Raw genomic sequence first — 19,717 nt, forward strand, 5'->3', positions numbered from 1 at the left:
GACGTTTCGGGCCTAGACCCTTCATCAGAAATCGAAACGTCAGCCTTCCTGCTCCTATGATGCTGCTTGGCCTGCTGTGTTCATCCAGATTTTCCAGCATCTTCAGTTCCTACTATCTCTGATATGATGTGATGTTTTGATTCTTCATTACAGTGCTTATAAATATGTGTAAACAAATACTGATCATTTTTGCCTTGGCAGCTTTCTGTGGGAACTTCACTGAGCCATTGGAATATCTTCATGCTGCACAGTAAGGAACCTGGTATTCTGACCTCTCTTGCATGTTATAGAGCAGCTTTGAGAGCAACATCTTTAAAGGGGTAGTAAGAACTGCCGATTCTGGAGTCCGAGATAACACAGTGTGGAGCTGGAGGAATACAGCAGGCCAGGCAGCATCAGAGGAGCAGGAAAGCTAACATTCCGGGTCAGGACCCTGCTTCAGAAAATTTCTGTTATCGTTAAAGGGGTGCCTTGGAGTAGGTATTGTGATGTATGGCATATACTCTCTTCAGTAATCAGACTCACATCAGTTCAAAGGTGGAAGGCTGCCTATTATTTCAAAGGGTGTTTTTCTTTTAACCAATTGTAAACAGCCCTTGATTTGCTACTACTTGGAGTGTCCTGCCCTAATATTCGGGCAGTTCCTGAATCTAGGCCCAATCCAAGCAGCTAACTTTTTGGTCAGATGCAAAATCATGCAAAGTCGTTCTTTGAAAATCTCTGCAAAGCTATTGCACCAAACTAGGTTTGTAAAATTGGTCATTTTGTAGCTTTTCTTCAGATATTTAAAAATGAAAGTAAGTATTTATTTTGGTTATTGTATTTCAAAATTTTAAATAAAGTAAATTCATCATGTCCATTACCTCTTAATACCTTTTTCTTCGATTCAGGAAATAAAGCCTAGCTAATTGTTTCATCTCCACTCACAGGTTAAATGGATACAGTGCAACTGCTTTGATGCTCCTGTTTTTAGGTTGAGATTATACCCTGCCTGAAGGGTGTTGGCAGGCTAGATTCATATGTCAAAAAAAATCCATGCTGTTGATTCCCATTGGCATTTTGAATCAGTTAATAAACATACTAAATAGTGTGTATAATTTTACATTTACAAATGTAATTACAAAATTGTGAAGTGAGATTTTCAGTTGAAGTATTTTTTCAATTTTGGATAGCCACCGCAGTTGGTTGTTCACTGAAAGCATACACCAGAGTTTCCTCTGTCTGCACTATTTCGTAAGTACCTTGTTTTCACAATTAATCATGATTGTAAAAAATTGTGCAGTCCATGGCAAAATTCCAATAGTTTTCTCAATTTCTCCTTCCATTTGCTAACCTACTCTAGTGTTCAGTCTGTCAATGCCTCAATTTTAAAATTCTCATCCATATATTTAAATTATCCTATAGCTTCACCCCTCCTTATCTCTGAGACATGCTCTAGAAAAACAGAACTCTAAGAACTCCAGATTCCTTCATTAATGGCTAATTACATCCCCTATTTCTATTGGTCCACCGTTGGCAAGCACGTCTTCGATAGTTGAGGTGCTTTGGAATTCCCCAAATCTGTTAGTATCTCTGCCTCCTCCTTCTTTAAGTTATTTAAGCAATCTACTTATTAATGAACAATTTGGTTATCTGACTTAAGGACTGATAATACTCTGTGTAATGAAGAATGGTTTACAATGTTACTGACGTTACATTAAGCCAAATTATTTCAGCTGCTGATAGGCAAGTTTCCCTCTTGTGACCATAGCGGGAGCGATGGTCTAGTGGTTTTATTGCTGGACTGTTAATCTAGAGACCCAAATAATGTTCTGGGGACCTGGTTTGAATCCCGCCACAGCAGATGGTGGAATTTGGATTCAGTAAATATCTGGAATTAAGACTGTAATGAATATCATAAATCCATTGTTAATTGCCCTCTTAACTGCCCTCTGAGCAATTAGGGCAATAAATGCTGCCTGGCCAGTGACAGACTGAGCCCTGTGAATTAATAATAATATAATAATAATAAGACCATAAAATGTAGAGCAGAAGTTGAGCCCATCAAGCATTTCTTTATCCCACTTATATTGCTGAGGGTTGATGAGGACAAGGCTGTTGATGTAGTATACGTGCACCTCCAAAAGGTTTTACAATAAAGTGCCATAAAACAAGTTTGTGAGCAAAGTTTGAGGCTGTGGAATAAAAGCAACAGTACTAATATGGATATAAATTGGATGAGTGATAGGAAATAGAGAGTAATGGTAAATTAGTGTATATTAGGCTGGGGAAAGGTTTTTAGTGGAGCTCTCTGGGGTTGGCATTGTGAGCCTTACTTTTGCTGACAGATGTACAAACAACTTAGATCATACAAGGGGAGATTTCAAAGTTTGTGGATGATTCAAAACTTGACAGAGTTTTAAACTGTGGATGGTGAGGAGAATTGTGTGGGAATTTAAAATAAATTGATGATATGGGCAGATACATGGAGGATGAAGTTCAATGTGGAGAAATGTATGGTGATACAGGAACAACTCGCTGATAATCAGGAACAGAACAGGTAATCAGGGACAACTTGCTGCATCTTTTAACTAAATTACAGGTATCCGGATAAGTTAATTGCTAGGCAGTGTTGAATTGCCTATGAAGGGAGTAATTATCTGTTTACAACATTATTAACTGTAGATTGGATCTTTCAAATGGAGCTTCCTATCACACCACCCGCAGTGAGCAAACTGGACAATGAGAATTTTCAACATGGAAGTCAAAGTGACTTCAGCTCGCCATTTGCTTCAAATAACATCCAAGTTGAGCATCAGGCACAAACAGATCATGGTTTCATGGCATCAGGCTCACACAACCTATGTCCAGCAACATTAGTATCTGACATGGGCCATCCTCTGAGAACCCTCATAATAAATCTCCCATCCATTTATAACATGCTCCTGCACATCAATGATGCACCTCAGAGTGCAATGTCTGGTAGATCGTGCTGACAGGCAAGGCAAGTGTCAAGTTATGCTGTGACCATCCAGGTAGGCTCAAAGTGAATGAACACTAAGAGAGCAAATAAACAGCCTAGTCCACTCCATGAGTTAGGCGTGTGTCCCTGAGCACAAAGTTTTCTTGCTGCGATATTACACTAATAGTTGACATTGCACTCTGAGTGCACTCCTCATCATCCACAGTTTAAAACTCTTCCAAGTTTTGTGTCATCCACAAACTTTGAAATCTTCCCTTGTATGATGCAAGTTGTTTATGTATCTATTGGAAAACATATGGCTCACAATATCAACACCAGAGAATTCCACCAAAAACCTTTCCCCAGCCCAACACATATTGATTAACCATTACTCTGTATTTCCTATCCCTCATCCAATTTGTATCTATGTTGCTACTGTTCCTTTTATTCCACAACGAGGCCTGGAGCTGACCTGCATGTTTCGTTGACATTTCCAGCATTTGTCCTGAATATGGCAGACAAGAAAGGAAAGGTGCCTCAATTGTACACAGGAACCTGAAGGTCCTGCTGGGTAAAGTAGTGCACAGGCATGTTGTCCTCTTCCTCCATGACTGACAGTGGAGACCTCAACATCAGGCCATACCAGCCTGGTCAGTGGTTGCCACCTGGATAAGTGCAGTCTTAGCTGTCTGGAGAAGTGCACAGCAATGTGACAAGGTCAATGATCTTCTCCACTTCACCAACCTATCAGCCACCAACATTTCCCTGAATACCTCACTGCCACTTTATCCACTTCCTACTAAGGCTCTTGCTCTACCACTCTCACTGTTGTCTGCAACATCTTCTATCACTCATAGTCACCTACTCCAACCCTCGACACTTCTAACCCTGTATGCCCTCCACACTGCCTATTCAGTCAGTCCAGACACCCGCTCCTCCAGAAAGAAAAGCCGCGCCACCCATGTTCATCTCCCATAATACCTGCCTCTCTCTCATTCCACAAGGAAAGCAGGCTACAAATGGACAACAAAAATAAAGGCAGACAGTGCATGCCCATCATTCGTCTCCTCCTCCATTACAAGGACAGAATACTGAGTCTGACCACCACAACTGACTGACTGACTGACCATACACATGTCCCTAGCCTGGTATCAGAAGTTGCTCTGAATACTATGCAGCAAGCTCTGATTGAAGGCAATTTCCCTTCACTGAAGACAGATGCTGCCAGAGTTTCTCAAGCAGGTTTGTTTCAGATTTCCAGCATCTACAGTATTTTCCTTTCTATTTGAGACACTGCAGCAAAGGGCCCAACGATATGATCCCCTGAGTGTTTGAGAAGAAAGTACCATTGTTACCATAGACTATTAGTAAAATGTAATATATATTTTGAAACGTCATAAAAAATGAATGCAACAAAATAGTTCATTGTTGAATTTCTTTTGAAGTTGTAATAAAACCAGTAATTTTGCTACTCAATACACAATGGAATATTTTAATACAATTTCCGCTGAGCATCTTAGTTCAAAGAATTTAATGCAATTTTTGTGGAAACAAATTATCACTTTAAGTTGCTGAGTATCCTGTTTCCTGGGGCTTGAAAACACCTGCTTTAAAATCAGTTATAGATTATGAGCAGAATTTGATTTATTTTGCAATAATGGTAAAAATGATTTTATGTATGCCACACATTTTTATGCATGGAATAAAAGAAACACTCGAAGATATTCTGAGAAATACAAGGTGTAGAGCTGGATGAACACAGCAGGCCAAGCAGCATCAGAGGAGCAGGAAGGCTGACATTTCGGGCCTAGACGCTTCCTTTGGTTTTGTGGTGGTTGTTTGATTCAAAACTCAATCTCTATTAAGGAAACATTCTCCATTAAGTATGCACTGCTATAGAAATGAGAAATAAATTATTTTTGTTCATATAGTGGCTGTCAAATCATCAAGATGTCCCAAAGTACTTCAAAGCCAACTTCTACAGTACAGTCAATTTAGGCACAACAAATTTCTACCAAGTGTAAGTGAATGAATAATCAGATACTCAGATAGAAAAAAGAATGTGGCCAGGATTTCCTGCTCTTCTTTATGTGGTGCAATGAGATCTATTATGCCCACCTCAGCTTGCAGACTGGGCTTTAGTTTAATAACTCATCAGGAAAACAATACAGCACTTCTTCAGTATTTCACAGACGTGTCAACCAAGATTATACCATCAGATCAATTATATTGTCTTAAATATGTAAAATCTCTCACTAAGGGATGCAAATGGTATTATCACAACCAAGTTGATATATAAAATAGACATAATATGAGTACTGTGAAGATGACAAAATCCTTCAGGATGCCCAAGAACTTTTGCTTTTGAAAGAACTTACCTTTTCAGTAACTTCTTCCTCTTGGATTGCAGTGATCACGGAAGAGTCCTGAATAGTTGCTCATCATTCAATAGTTGTGGGCATAAAATTTGAATGATGCCTCTTACTCACATAGTGGCATGACTTAGGAAACAATGCTCATTGAGTGCATAGTATTGCTGTAAAAAATTATTTCTTTCATCAGTGTGCCAATATAATGGCACAACAAAGTGCCACATTTACCCCATTCTTTCTGTGGATCCAAGAAGAGCTTTTCCCATTCTGAGCCATAGAAAGATGATTTAAATTGTGTATGCGTTTGGTCCTTTGTGGTTGCACTCATATTAAAAATTAAACAGAGTCTACAGGCTAACACATAAATCAGACATGTACTTTGGCCAGCTAATGGCAGACCTTATTGTATACAGGGTTAAAAGGGCTTGAAAGGGATAACACAACATAAGGGTGCCATAAATGCCACAAACAATAATGATAGCACAGGGACTTGTAGGCAGAGCAGTTCAGAATCTTGAAGGAATGAAACCAAACATCAGTTCCTCTTCAAAGTCTCTGTAACAATGCCTATCGTTTCAATGTAACCTGTAAGTACTTACTAATATGCAATAAATCACATCTTGTTTGAACCTTTCATTTCTTTACTGGCACTTTCAGTGTCCTCAACTGCAAGATGCCTTGCACATAACATTAAAATCTGGGCCTTTTTTTTTGATGCATGTGTGAGGGCACACAACTGCCATTCCTGACTAGGCTTGCCTGTATTGGCTATTGGGCCAATGGTAGATCAATCATGCGAAATCTGTAGACATCGTCTACCTGTTGTTACAGCTTTGTATTTGTGTCCACTTTGTAGTCATGCTTACATGGTTTAAGTTTTGAGTCAATCCAAGATGTCTTTTTGACATACTTCCATTGGGGTAGATGATGTCTCAAATGAAACTATTCTGTCAGCTAGCTCAGCTACAGTGAAGTGAAAATGATGCTGTTTGACTTCACATGTAGTTATGAATTGGTCAATGGACTCTGTGTCAGTCCTCTCCGGAAAGACATGGATTCTCGATGGCATATTGTGATGGTGAGCTTCTTTTACAATTGGTGTTTGAATGTTGACCATGTTTTGTTTGCAGGATTAAGATGGTTTTCAGACAGACCTAATGAGTTTCGACAACAAAGGTTTTATTGACTATAGCAACTTATTTTGATGGCTTGTTTACCTGGTTCAGAAGTATCATATTCAGGAAACATATTTTGATGCATTGTTCAGAATAAGATAAATTTAGATAGGGGACCTGATGCCTTGAAAATCCTTGTAGGTATTTTAAGTTCATTTTCTGTTGCTTTGAGAGGTATTAATGCCATTTGGAGCTTTTTTTCACCATATAAGTTTCTTCAATTCTTTTAGGGTTAATTCAGGTCTGATTTACAGTACCTTTAGTGGTCATTGCCTAAGCCAGTCATAACTTATTGTTTAGCAGTTGACCAGTCTCTGATTTTTACCATTTTTGCTCTAAGCTCCTGCTATAACAGTGGTTTTAGATGGGAAAGTGGCTGCACATGAGTGAAACTTATAGTAAGCAGTGAGAAAAAGACTTAGCTGTTAAAAGCTGTTACTGGGTTCCTCATTTGAAGATAAGATTATCTACAAACAGTGTTCACTGGGAGCTTAGGATAATACATTTGGCTTCTGTCATTGCTGCCTCAGACTGCTTAATATGTCACGGAACTAATACATCAGATATTAATACATCTGAAGGCGGTAATGATTTTCAAAAAAGAATCAGTTATGGGACGTGTACATTTCTGACTTGGTCTGCATTTATTGCCCATCCCTCAGTGCCCTAAAGAAGTGGTGATAAGATGACTTCTTAAATCGCTGCTGTCCATGTTCTGTAGGTATACCCATAATGCTTTTCAGAAAACAGCTCCAACAATTTCACCCGCTGACATCGAAGGAATGGCAATATGTTTTGAAATCAGGATGGTGAGTGGATTGGAGGGGAACTCGCATGTATTGGCGTTCCCATGTAAGTGTTGCTCTTTTTCTACCAGGTGGAAGAAGTTGTGGGATTAGAAGATGTTGTCTAAGGATTTTTGATGAATTTCTGAAGTTCATTTTATAGACAATACACACTGCTGCTACTGAGCATCAGTGGTGGAGGAAGTGGGTGTTTATGGATGTGATGCCAATAAACTAGTTGCTTTGTCCTGGATGACGTCAAGCTTCTTGAGTGTTGTTGAAGCGGCAGTCATCCAGGCAAGTGGGGAGTATTCCAAAACAGTCCTGACATGTGTGTTGTAGATGATTGACAGGCTGTGGGGGAGTCAGAAGGTGAGTTACTCACTGCAGACTTCCTGACCTCTTACCTGCTGTTGTAATTACTATGTTTATGAGGCAAGACCAGATGAATTTCTGGTCAATGGTAACCCAAGGATGTTAATAGTAGGGGATTCAGTGATGGTAACACCACTGAATGTTGAAGGGACAGAGGTTAGATTGTCTCTTTTTGAGATGGTTATTGTCTAGCATTTGTGTGGCTCAAAATATTATTTGCCACTTGCTGATCCAAGCCTGGATATTGTTTAGATCTTGTTGTATTTGAACAGGGACTACTTCAGCAACTGAGGTGTTGTGAATGGTGCTGAATATTGTGCAATCATCAATGAACGTCCCACTTCTGACCTTATGATGGAGGGCAGCTGAAGCCTAGGACACTACCCTGGGGAACTCCTGCAGAGATGTCCTGGAGCTGAGATGACTGACCTCCAACAACCACATCCATCTTTCTAGGTTCCAGGTATGACTCTGCCCAGTGTTATCAGAACTGCACTCATACAGGTAAAATACGAGTATCCCATCACACTCCTGACTTGTGCTTAATACATCATATTCAAACAGGCTTTTGAGAGTCAGGAGGTGAGTTACTTGCTGCAGGATTCCTAGTATCAGACCTGCTCTTTTGGCACTGTATTTGTACGGCTCATCCTGTTTAGTCATTGAGACATATAGCATAGCAAAAAGGTTCTTTGGCCCACTGACTTTGCACCAATTGAAAACAAGCACTTTACTACTCTAAGCCTATTTTCCAGCACTTGGCCCCTAGCCTTGTATGCCTTGGAATTATCAGTGTACTTCTTAAATGTCATGAGAGTTTCTGCTTCTACCAGCCTTACAGGCAGTGAGTTCCAGATTCCCGAAAATATTTTTCCTCACATCCCTTCAAAATGTTTTGCCCCTTACTTTAAATCTAGCCCCAGGGTCATTGACCCTCCAACATGTGGAAAACTTTTATCACATCTATCTTATCTGTGCCCATCATAACTTTATATATCTCAATCAACACGTCCCTTCAGTCTCCTCTGTTCCAAATAAAACAACCCCAGTCTATCCAATCTCTATTCATAACTGAAACTCTCCAGCCCAGGTGACATAGTGGTAAATCTCTGCATCCTCTCCAATGCAATCACATTCCTACCAGAATGTGGATTCCAGACAGCATCCAATGCTCTAACCATGGCCTATCAATTTTTTATACACTTCCAGCAAGTCTTCTCTGCTCTAAATATACCATCCTAACTACTTTATTTAACTGTCCTAAGATAACAAGTTGTAGAGCTGGATGAACACAGCAGGCCAGGAAGCATCAGGGGAGCAGGAAAGCTGACATTTCAGATCTGGACCCTTCTTCAGAAAAAAATATCTAACTGTCCTACTCTCTTAAGGGACCAGTAGACATGCCCACTAAACTCCATCTGATCCTAAGTGCTTCTCAGGGTCCTACTCCTCATCATATATTCCCTTGCTTTGTTTATTCTGCCCAAATGCACCACCTCACATGTATCCAGATTGAATTCTAATTGCCACTGATCAGCCCATCTGACCAGCCTGTCTACATCATCCTGTAATTTAAGGCCATCCCCCTCACTATTTGCCACCCTTCCTATTTTCAAATCATCCACTAACTTACTGATCAACCCTCCTGCATTCAAGTCTAAAATAAGTTGCACATACCACAGTAGCAAGGGGCCCAACACTTACCTCTGCAGAACCCAAAAGTTCACAGGCTTCCACTCACAAAAATATCCCTTGGCCACCACACTTCTGCCAGTCAGCCAATTCAGGATCCAGTTAATCAAATTTCCTTGGATCCCATGAGACCTTACCTTCGTTATCAGTCTCCCATGCTGGACCTTATCAAAAGCTTTGCTGAAGTCCAATTAGTCTATGCTCAATGCACAATCCTCATATACACCTGGTCACTTCTTCAAAAAATTCAATCAAGTTGGTCAGACATGACCTTCCCTTCACAAACTATGCTGACTGCTCTTCCTCGCCTCTCTATGTGCAGGCTAATTCTGACCCTCTAGACTGTCTGACTTGTAGTTTCCTGGTTGATCTTGCTTAGCTGTTGAATAGTAGCAACACATTGGCTGTCCTCCAGCACACCTCCTGTGGCCAAAGAGGAATTTTCAACATTTTATTTCTCTATTCATTCACAGGACGTGGGCATCACCGGCTAGGTCAGCATGTATTGCTCATCCCTAATTGCCCAGCAGGCAGTTAAGATTCAACCACATTGCTACGGGTCTGGGGTCACACACAGGGCACACGAGGTAGGACAGCAGTTTCCTTCCCTAAAGGACATCAGTGAACAGGATGGGCTTTTGCCCCAGCAATTAATTACAATATTTTCACTCTAAATATTTGCGGAATTCAAATTCCACCAACTGCGATGCTGGGATTTAAACCCAGGTTCCAAGAACATTACCTGGTTCTCTTAATCAATAGTCTAATAACAATACCAGAAAGCCATCACCTGTTCCTGTCCAAAGACATGACAATAAGTGCAGTTTTTCTGCAGCTAACTCTTGTTTTTCAACACCTTTTACTTTGCAAGGTCATGCTGTGTTTTCCAGCACACGTGTTATATCCTCCCTTGCCAAAATCAACACCTGGTTTGTGTTTCTTCTGGACCTGGAGACTTACCTACATTTAAGCTGGCCAGACCACTCAAAATGTCCTCTTTGTCTACACTAATTTCTTCAATTGTATCACTGTCCTTCTCTCTGATTTATATGCCCACACTGCCCCTCTCACTGGTGAACACCAACACAATGTATTCATTTAAAACCCTAGCTAAGCCCAACAGCTCCACACACAAATTACCTCTGTGGTCCATCCTTTCACTCTTAATGTACTTGCAAGTTGACTTAGGATTTTTCTTTATTTTACCTGCCATTATTCTTTCATTCCTCCATTTCAACCATGAAACCATAAGAAATAGGAACTGGAGCTACCCTCAAGCCTGCTCCACAATTCAATTGGATCATAGCTTATCCAACACTCCTCACATCCACTTTCCTGCATTTTCCCCATAACTGTTGATTGCCTTATTGCTCGACTAATTTCCTTTATAAGTTTTCCTTGCACATTGTGTACTCCTCTAGGGCTTTTTTGGTTTTCAGTCAATGGAAACCCTCAGGATATTGGTTATGGGATTTCAGTGATAGTGATGCCGTTGAGTATCAGGGAATTATGGTTGTTGGAGATAGTCATTGCCTGACATTTGTATGGCGCGAATGTTACTTGCCATTTTGCAGCTCAAGCCTGGATATTGTCCAGATCATGCTGTATTTGGACATAGACTGCTTCAGTATCTGAGGAGTTGCAAATAGTGCTGAACATTGTGCAATCATCAGTAGTTTAAGATACTCATTCTTAAAGGTACATGCCCATCACATGACAACATGCTGAATCTAATTTATAATTCTATGTATTTTTTCTTGTAGTTTATTTTCCTTCCTACAAGTTTAACTTCAGTTATTTTATGACAGCCTTCTTTTCAAAACATTAAACCAGACATCGGATAATTCCTGAAAGAGCTCAAATTGCTGTGATCCAACATTTCAGATATATCTTCCTTTCAAAGGTTGTGGTCAGGTGTGTGCAGTAATTTCCACATCACATCACCCAATACAGCTTTTGCATTAGATCTGACAGTTAAATATTTAGTTATTTTCATGCCATTCATTTTTTAAAAAAAATAGAAACCCTATGGTGTGGAAACAGGCCAATCAGCTAAATGAGGGCATACCAACCTTCTGAACAGCATCACACCCTGATCCATCCCCCTAGTTTACACATCCACGATGTGTAATTTTAACATGGCCAATCTACCTAACTTGCACAGTGGAAGGCAACTAGAGCACCCAGCAGAAACCCACTCAGACACAGGAAGAACATGCAAACTCCATATAGGCAGTCCCCCAAGGGTGGAATCGAGCCTGGATCCCTCATGGTGTGAGGCAGTAGTATTAACCACTAAGCCACCATGACCGCTGTATTAGCTGTGAGATAGGCGGCAGTGAACATACCAAAAGCCCAGGCTACAATATTGAAAAACAATTATAATTGGAAGAGAATATTTTTATTGTGTCTTATTTTTAGTTATCTTCTTTCTCATTATAGATTCTTCTCATTCTGGATCACTCGTTTTGACGTTTGGATGAAAGGCTAGACCAATATTAAAAGATCTCCACAGCCTTAACATTGCTAACCTATGACCAGACAGTAGGGGGTGCTGAAGTATGACGTGATGTAGAATATCTATTGATCTTAATTCCCTCCCTCCTTCTCTTCCGTTTGCCTCCACCCCTACTGCGTCTGATAACCATTATAAGGTTGTCAACTCCTGCAGGGTAAGGTCGGGGACGGTAAATTTAGTCAGATACCCTCTACCCAAGGGAGATGGGGCATCTTATATTCTGTGAGACCCTGGAGCCTGTACAGTAAGATCACAGGACTACAGCATTATTGACAAGCCTGGAAAACATATAGGTTTGTTTAGTGATTATTATTCTGGGCCTTAATTGGTTAAAAATACATGGAGGAGGGAAGGGAGGGCAAGGAGAGAAATGTGAGAAGAATATTCACACAGGCACAACAAATGAGAATAAATTAAAATGAAAAATCACAATAGACTGAAGTGAAGGGAAAAAAAATCTGAAAGGATGCCTTTTCCAGAGAAGTTGCTGTCTCCTTGCTTGATGACCCTGAGGATATGGCAGTTGTCTTGAAGTCTGTGACCATAAAAAATCATTATCTCTGTGAAATACAGCAATTTGGTAGATAATCAAACAGTGACCGAGGGGCAAAGCTGCCAATCTGAAGGATTATGCTCCATGCTGCTGATTCCGTGTGACCTTCCTCGGAGCCAGCTGTCAGCTTCCTGCACACACATCCGCTCAGGGCAGATTCATTAGAATATCTTTGGCGTACAGTGATTTGCATAAAACCCCATCTTTCTTAATTAGTACTTCATTTTTCCCTTGACTTATTTCATGGTAAAGTTCAACAATTTTTCTCCTGAAAAAAAGAACAATATGGAAGAGTGGGAGGGAGATCTGATATGCAATTAGTTTAGTTGTGTTTTTTTTTAAACCAGCCATATCCCCTTCATTGGTTCACACAGGTTGAAGATTTAAAGGCATGCCATTTATTTCCCTTCTGCAATCTCGAATTTTTAGAAATGCAGACTTCTTTAAAAAAAATCCTAAATGGCATATCGCAACTTGGATGAGTAGTAACAGTTTTTGCAAGCAGCAATGATTCAATTTCTACTGCAGTTAGGATAGCAAAGGTGTTTAAATCTGTGATCATGTGAGACGGAAACAGAAAATGCAAATTTGCTGGCTTTCTGTAAACTTCGGACTTTAACACATGGAGGTTAATAGATTATATAAGGTGGTTCAAAATAGATTTGAGGTGATGCTTTTTTATGCAAAGTTCAACAGTTTTTCTCCTAAAAACATTTTCAAACGTTTGGAGGTGGTTTCGGGGGGTGGGGGGAGGATTGAGATGGTAGCAGAGGTGTGGAGCTGTTCCTGGTTCTTGTCAGTGATTCTTTTTGAAATAAACAGCATTATGGTGAAGAATGGGTTAGACAAGTAGCAATTGAGTTTATCTTTATTAGTAGCTAGCTTTTTTCAAAGCAGTAAATGGGAAGAAACTAAATTTTTTTAAAAATTCTCATCAAAGTAGCAGAGTTTTCTTTACAACATTTATACATTTTCTTAAACAAATGCTAAATTAATATTCTAAAGGTATACAGTTAGTAAAGTCATGAAGTAAATATTTTTCTCTGAACTCTTTACATCACTATGTAACCAGGCTACTTATATCTTTAAGGTACAGTTGACAAGACATTTTATCAATCCAGCAAAACAATTTTATTTTTTTTACGTGTATTGCAAAACAATGTCTGTTAGGATACTGCAAGTTATTTGCAGAAACAAAGTATCCTCAGCTGAACCTTCATTGTTTCCCAAGGAGAGTATTACAATTCCTTGGTTACAATATCAGGATCACAGTCCTGGGTCTGAATTATCCTACTGCAACAGAAGTCAATTAGGAGGCAGAACTGGAAGCCAGGATACAAAATAAGGTGTCAGATTGTCTATCTGCCTTCAAACAATCTTGCCAGAAATGATTGAATACAACAGAAGTGGGTAACCAACTTGGCCCAATAAGGAGTAATTAAGGGAAAGTAATGGTTTCACTAGAATCTTGCCAATGGTAGATAGGTTTCCTTTAATTCTGAACCTCAACATTTCCATGGAATTGGCCACCCAGCGGCAAAACAAAGGGCTATCAATTCACCCAAGAATGAATGAGCTGAGATGAGATGATCACTGCAAAGGCTGCAAGTCACCCTATGGACAAGTTTCCCCTACACATTAATAACCAGATCTACCAAATGCTGCAGGGTGTCTTCATCTAAAGGCACACTTGTAATGCCTCAGCAGCATTCATCTCTTCCAACAGCGTGACCAGCAAAACATTTCTAGAGGTGTATTTCTGTTTCCCTGGTCTAACCACAACCACCAATCCTCATCCCCACCCACATCTTCGGCTCCCATATTGTTAAATGGGGCTCTGAGTGGGGCTTCTTAATTGATTGCCTTTAGGAAAACCACAATCTATGTTGCACCACAGACATTTGAGTCTCACTGGGATTTGAGGTAAACATTGTCATTGTAACCGAACTGGGAAAATGCAGTATCTTGTCTCCAGTGACCCATAAGTGATAAATTTCAGGAAATTGACAGGAATAAACTTGTTGCATCCATAGCTGTAATTAAGAATATAAATTGGAATTTGCCAAGTGGGACTTATAGATATATGATAAGCGATTTTAAGTAGTCTAGCAATACAGGATTAACCTGGTCTATTCTTTGTAACACTTTTTGAATAAGGTTGCAATTCTAAACTTGATATTCTAAGCACAGACTGGCATCATGTATGAAGAAAATCAGCTTTTTGCAACCTTTTACATTTGAAATAATGCAAGTTTTGTCCTATGTACCTTTTCTCACCATGAACTAGACCATGGATATACCTTGATGGGGATTTCTACAAACAAAAGACAAAACAGTCAATCTAGTTTTAGCTCAGAACCCATGGAACTATCATCTGTATATATCCCACAGCATTGATCAGTTGTTGGCATTTGCCTTTTTAAGGTGTTGATCTACAACAATTGCGATTTAATTAGACAATTTTGTATAGATGTTATATGTCGGTCAACTCTATTCTTCTTCCAAATGTTTTATAAAGCTGATATAACTTGGGAAATTTTAAACTGCTTTTGTCACAAAACAATATTTCCACACTTCTAAAGAAATCTCAGCCAGTAGCAAATGTTATAGACCTCAAGATTTTAAACATTTAAGTATTCTGTTACTTAGAATATTTCAGTTAGATAAGATTAATTGGCTTTAATCAAAATAAGATTTCAAAGAAGGCCCTGTGGCTGCGGCTAAATGCAGTTGTAAACAATAATTAAATATATTACAATTTTAACATGCATCTATTATACATAAAGCTAACAATCTTATAGAACTATATTGTTCACAGTGCATTGATTGCAATGGTTTATATAAAGACATACTGGTAATAATCATTCGATCAATTAGCCCAAGCATTTCAGGCTGACAGTGATTCATTTTCAATTAAAATTACAGATTGAGGTCATTTGTCTATATTGAGAAATATAGAGAGTTCCATTAGATAGTGCCATAAAAAACATGGCCAGTTTTTACTCAGTTTTTACCTCAGTTTCACAGTGGAACAGAAAAGCTGTATGTAAGTAAAATTTAAAGGAATATGGGCGATTAGTGCCACAATTAGATGGCGCAGAATAAAAACCTTTATAAAGGCTCTTAGAATATCTTAACCAATTACAACATTTGTCAAAGTTAAAGAAACAATGGATCAAGAAATGACTCCGTAAAATAGAGAGCTAAGACCTGAGAAGTAAGAATGACCTACACAACTGCCAAGTACCTGGTGTGCTTGCTAATGAATGAATTGGAGGCAGTGCTACAGGAGATCGTTGAAAGGAGAATTATCCTGTATGCTACTCCCTGCACCATCCTATAAAACCACTGTAACATGCCCAGGAGAAAGACACTTTGTGACATCACTGGCTGTGCCAGTTCTATAAAGCATGTTATTGCTAGCTTCTGGTGACAGTTGACATAACTCTACACCTGGTTTTCTACTGATCTGGAAGACAGTTCCCCACGTTTGTTATCAGGTAATTACAAAAGTGCCTGCAAATATGATTGGTGCTATTGTACTGGTATGACTAATTGGACAGGTCAGTGATCACTCTGTGGTGCCTTCTTTCATGGATTCCACCTGAAATAATGGCAAACTGCAAGCAGGATGTTTCTAAAAAAAAAACCCAGCATAATGGGTAATTGGGGTTTCATATTTATCTTTAGGCTCACAACCAAAAGACCATAAGACATAGGAGCACAAATTAGGCCATTCAGCCCATCGAGTCTGCTCCACCATTCAATCATGGCTGATAAGTTTCTCAAACACATTCTCCAGCTTTCTCCCCGTGACCCTTGATCCCTTTGACAATCAAGAACCTATCTATCTCCATCTTAAATATACTCCATGACCTGGCATCCACAGCCTTCTGTGGTAAGGAATTCCATAGATTCACCACTCTCTGGCTGAAGAAGTTTCTTCTTATCTCCATTCTGAAAGGCCTTCCCTTTACTTGAAGGCTATGCTCTTGAGTCCTTGTCTCTCCTACCAAAGCAAATAGTTTCCCAACGTTCACTCTATCCAGACCATTCAGTATTCTGTAAGTTTCAATTAGATCCCCTCTCATCCCTCTAAACTCCATCGAGTATAGACCCAGAGTCCTCAAACGTTCCTGATATGTTAAGCTTTTCATTCCTAAGACTGTTCTCGTGAACCTCCTCTGAACCCGCTCCAGGGCCAATACGTCCTTCCTGAGATATGGGGCCCAAAACTGCGCACAATACTCCAAATGTGGCCTGACCAGAGCCTTACAGAGCCGCAGAAGTACATCCCTGGTCTTATATTCACATCCTCTCAAAACAAATGCCAAAGTTGTGTTTGCCTTCCTAACTACTGACTCAACCTGCAAGTTTACCTTGAGAGAATCCTGGACAAGAACTCCCAAGTCTCTTTGCACTTCAGACTTCTGAATTTTCTCTCCATTTATAAAATAGTCCATTCTTCTATTCTTCTTACCAAAGTGCATGACCTCACACTTAACCATGTTGTACTCCATCTGCCACTTTTTTCCCACTCTCCTTCTGTCCAAATCCTTCTGCAGCCTCCCCACATCGTTATACTACCTGTCCCTTTACCTATCTTTGTATCATCTGCAAACTTAACCAGAATGCCCTCAGTTCCCTCATCTAGATCATTAATGTATAACGTGAAAAGTGTGATCCCAACACTGACGCTTGTGGAACACCACTTGTCACCAGCTGCCATCCTGAGAAGGACCCTTTTATCCTCACTGTCTGCTTTCTGCCAGACAGCCAATCTTCTATCCATGCTAGTACCTTGCCTCTTACACCATGGACCCTTATCTAACTCAGCAGCCTCCTGTGTGGCACCTTACCACACCTTCCACATTCTGGAAGTGCAGGTAGATAACATCCATTGGCTAAAGAATTCTCACAGATTTGTCAAGCATAACCTCCCTTTGATGAAGCCATGCTGCCTTTGTCCTATTTTACCACGCACTTCCAAGTATTCAGAAATCTGATCCTTCACAATGGACTCTAAAATCTTACACATGACTGCGGTTAGGCTAATCGGCCTGTAATTTTCAGTCTTTTGCCTTATTCCCTTCTTAAACAGGGGTGTCATGTTAGCGATTTTCCAGTCCTCTGGGACCCTCCCTGACTCCAGCGATTCTTGAAAGATCACTACTAACGCCTCCAATATCTCTTCAGCTATCTCCTTAAGAACTCTGGGGTGTAGTCCATCTGGTCCTGGTTATTTCAGGCCAGTCAGTTTTTCTAGCACCAAAACTTGAGATTTGAGCTTCTGTACAAATTAGTCACCGGACAATGCAATATATTCACCTCTGTCTATAGGTATAGATACCATATGTGAGTACAAATAGGTGATCACAGTGTATCGCTCATGCAGTCTGACCTGGATGACATTTATTCAACATGCTACTCATCCAAGAATCATGAATTTCCCTCAAGATACCCATTCATACCAGGATTGGTGATGAGCCTAAAGATTAAGGATTTGGCACAAAGGATCTTGAAAATCTAGGTAGAAGCAGAAAGAAAATTTTAAAAATGGCCAAAGACAGCCTAAAAAGTGTTAAATGAATATCTTCTTATTATAATCTTTAAACTACTTTCCTATATGTTGAACAGCAGCAGCTTTGAATATCTATAAATAATGTATTTTGTTGTATCACCTGAATATAATTCCCATCTCAGGTAGCTGTTTTCTCTGTTGGTCTGGCAGTGATGACTGTTATGCATATAAGAGACAAAAGACCTATCATTAAAGACTAAAGGTGACAATATGTGATCCATGGTGCCACTATGTGAGGCTATGAAAGTCAGTGGCATTGGGGTATGCAGCTCCTCCAGCCTGTTCTAGCTCTGCCCATGTGCTGTCTCAAGTTCGGAAGGGTGCGTATGGAGGTGTTGACTGTCTGTGTTGAAAACCCCTTTACTGTTATTGTCAAATCGTCAAACTGGTTGATTTAATGCTCGTTTATAAAATTGAACAACATAGTTCATTCTTATATTTGCCTGTCATTCATCAAATACCATATTCAAAACTGCAATGGGAGCCAGCTTAAAATAGTACCATTATCCAATAGACAAGTTGTCGTGATAGGTACCTGGATTTGGCAGGAAGTGATGTTGCGTGCACACAAGGAGGATGAGGATTAAGTAACCTGTGCACACAAAGACTACAATAGGTATGCTGGCAGCAGTGTAACTGCCCATGGCTTTGCAGCACAATAGAAATTTGTGCAGAACATATGGAAGGGGTAAGGTCTGTGTAATGGTCTCAGTGACTTGGAATCAAACTCCTCCCTCCTCCTTTGCAGGCAAATTGCCAGGAAGACCAGGCAATGCTTGGTATACTTCCTCAGAGTATCAGTATTGAATCACAACCAACAGACTGCATATCATTTTAACCTGCCCAGAAGTACATTTCCAGGCACCTTTGTAACAATGCCCTAGCAAAATCCTCAGGCTAATTCCCTGTAGCAGAATCATCCTGCAGCCTTTCACTCTGGTGAGGTGGCATTTGAACTTTCCTTCTCCTCTAGCTGGAATCCATTCATGCCATATGACTGTTCCCATGCAGATTCCAACTCAATGTGAATGCTGCTTGGGTCTTGCTGAGTGTTCAGGCAGCCAGCTGTGCAGGCTCTGCTCAGAACGATGGTAAAATCAAATCAAAGAAATGAATGGTCAGAAGCATTTTCAGCCTCAGTAACAATGCCCACAGGCAGGCTTCCAAAAACGAAACAAATTTTAACCATAAAGTCTCTGCATCTTTTTGGATGTTTGAATACTTTATGAACTGGACGTTTATTGCATTCATGAGACAAAATATTACCTTGATATTTTTAGGTAGAAAATTTATTCTGTTTAATCAGATCCGAGTAATGACATCGAACCACATCCAAGGGGACCCAGTTGACCTGCAGTTGAGGCTTCATTTGGACCTTACAGGAACTATATTTCCATATAACTGTATATTCTTTCTGTGTCTTGCAGACATCTATAGTTAGGAGTAGGTTTGATTTGAAAACAGCAAGTGATGGCACGTGGGGTTGACTATTATTTATGTTAGATGCAAAGATTGTACTTGATTGCTTAAAGCTTATTCTTCTCATTACCTATCCTGCTTACAGCCAAAATACAAAGTGAATCTTGTCAGAAATCAATTCCATATACATCCATATATGTGATTAGCTAAAGTAATTTAAACTTTTGCAGAACATCAGGCTATTTAAATATCAGATCCCAGAAAGTGCCAGAAAACAACTCCAAATCTTTGAAGTGATTTAAACTT

The sequence above is a fragment of the Rhincodon typus genome, chromosome 5, assembly GCF_021869965.1.
Source record: "Rhincodon typus isolate 14 chromosome 5, sRhiTyp1.1, whole genome shotgun sequence".
Taxonomy (NCBI): Eukaryota; Metazoa; Chordata; class Chondrichthyes; order Orectolobiformes; family Rhincodontidae; genus Rhincodon; species Rhincodon typus.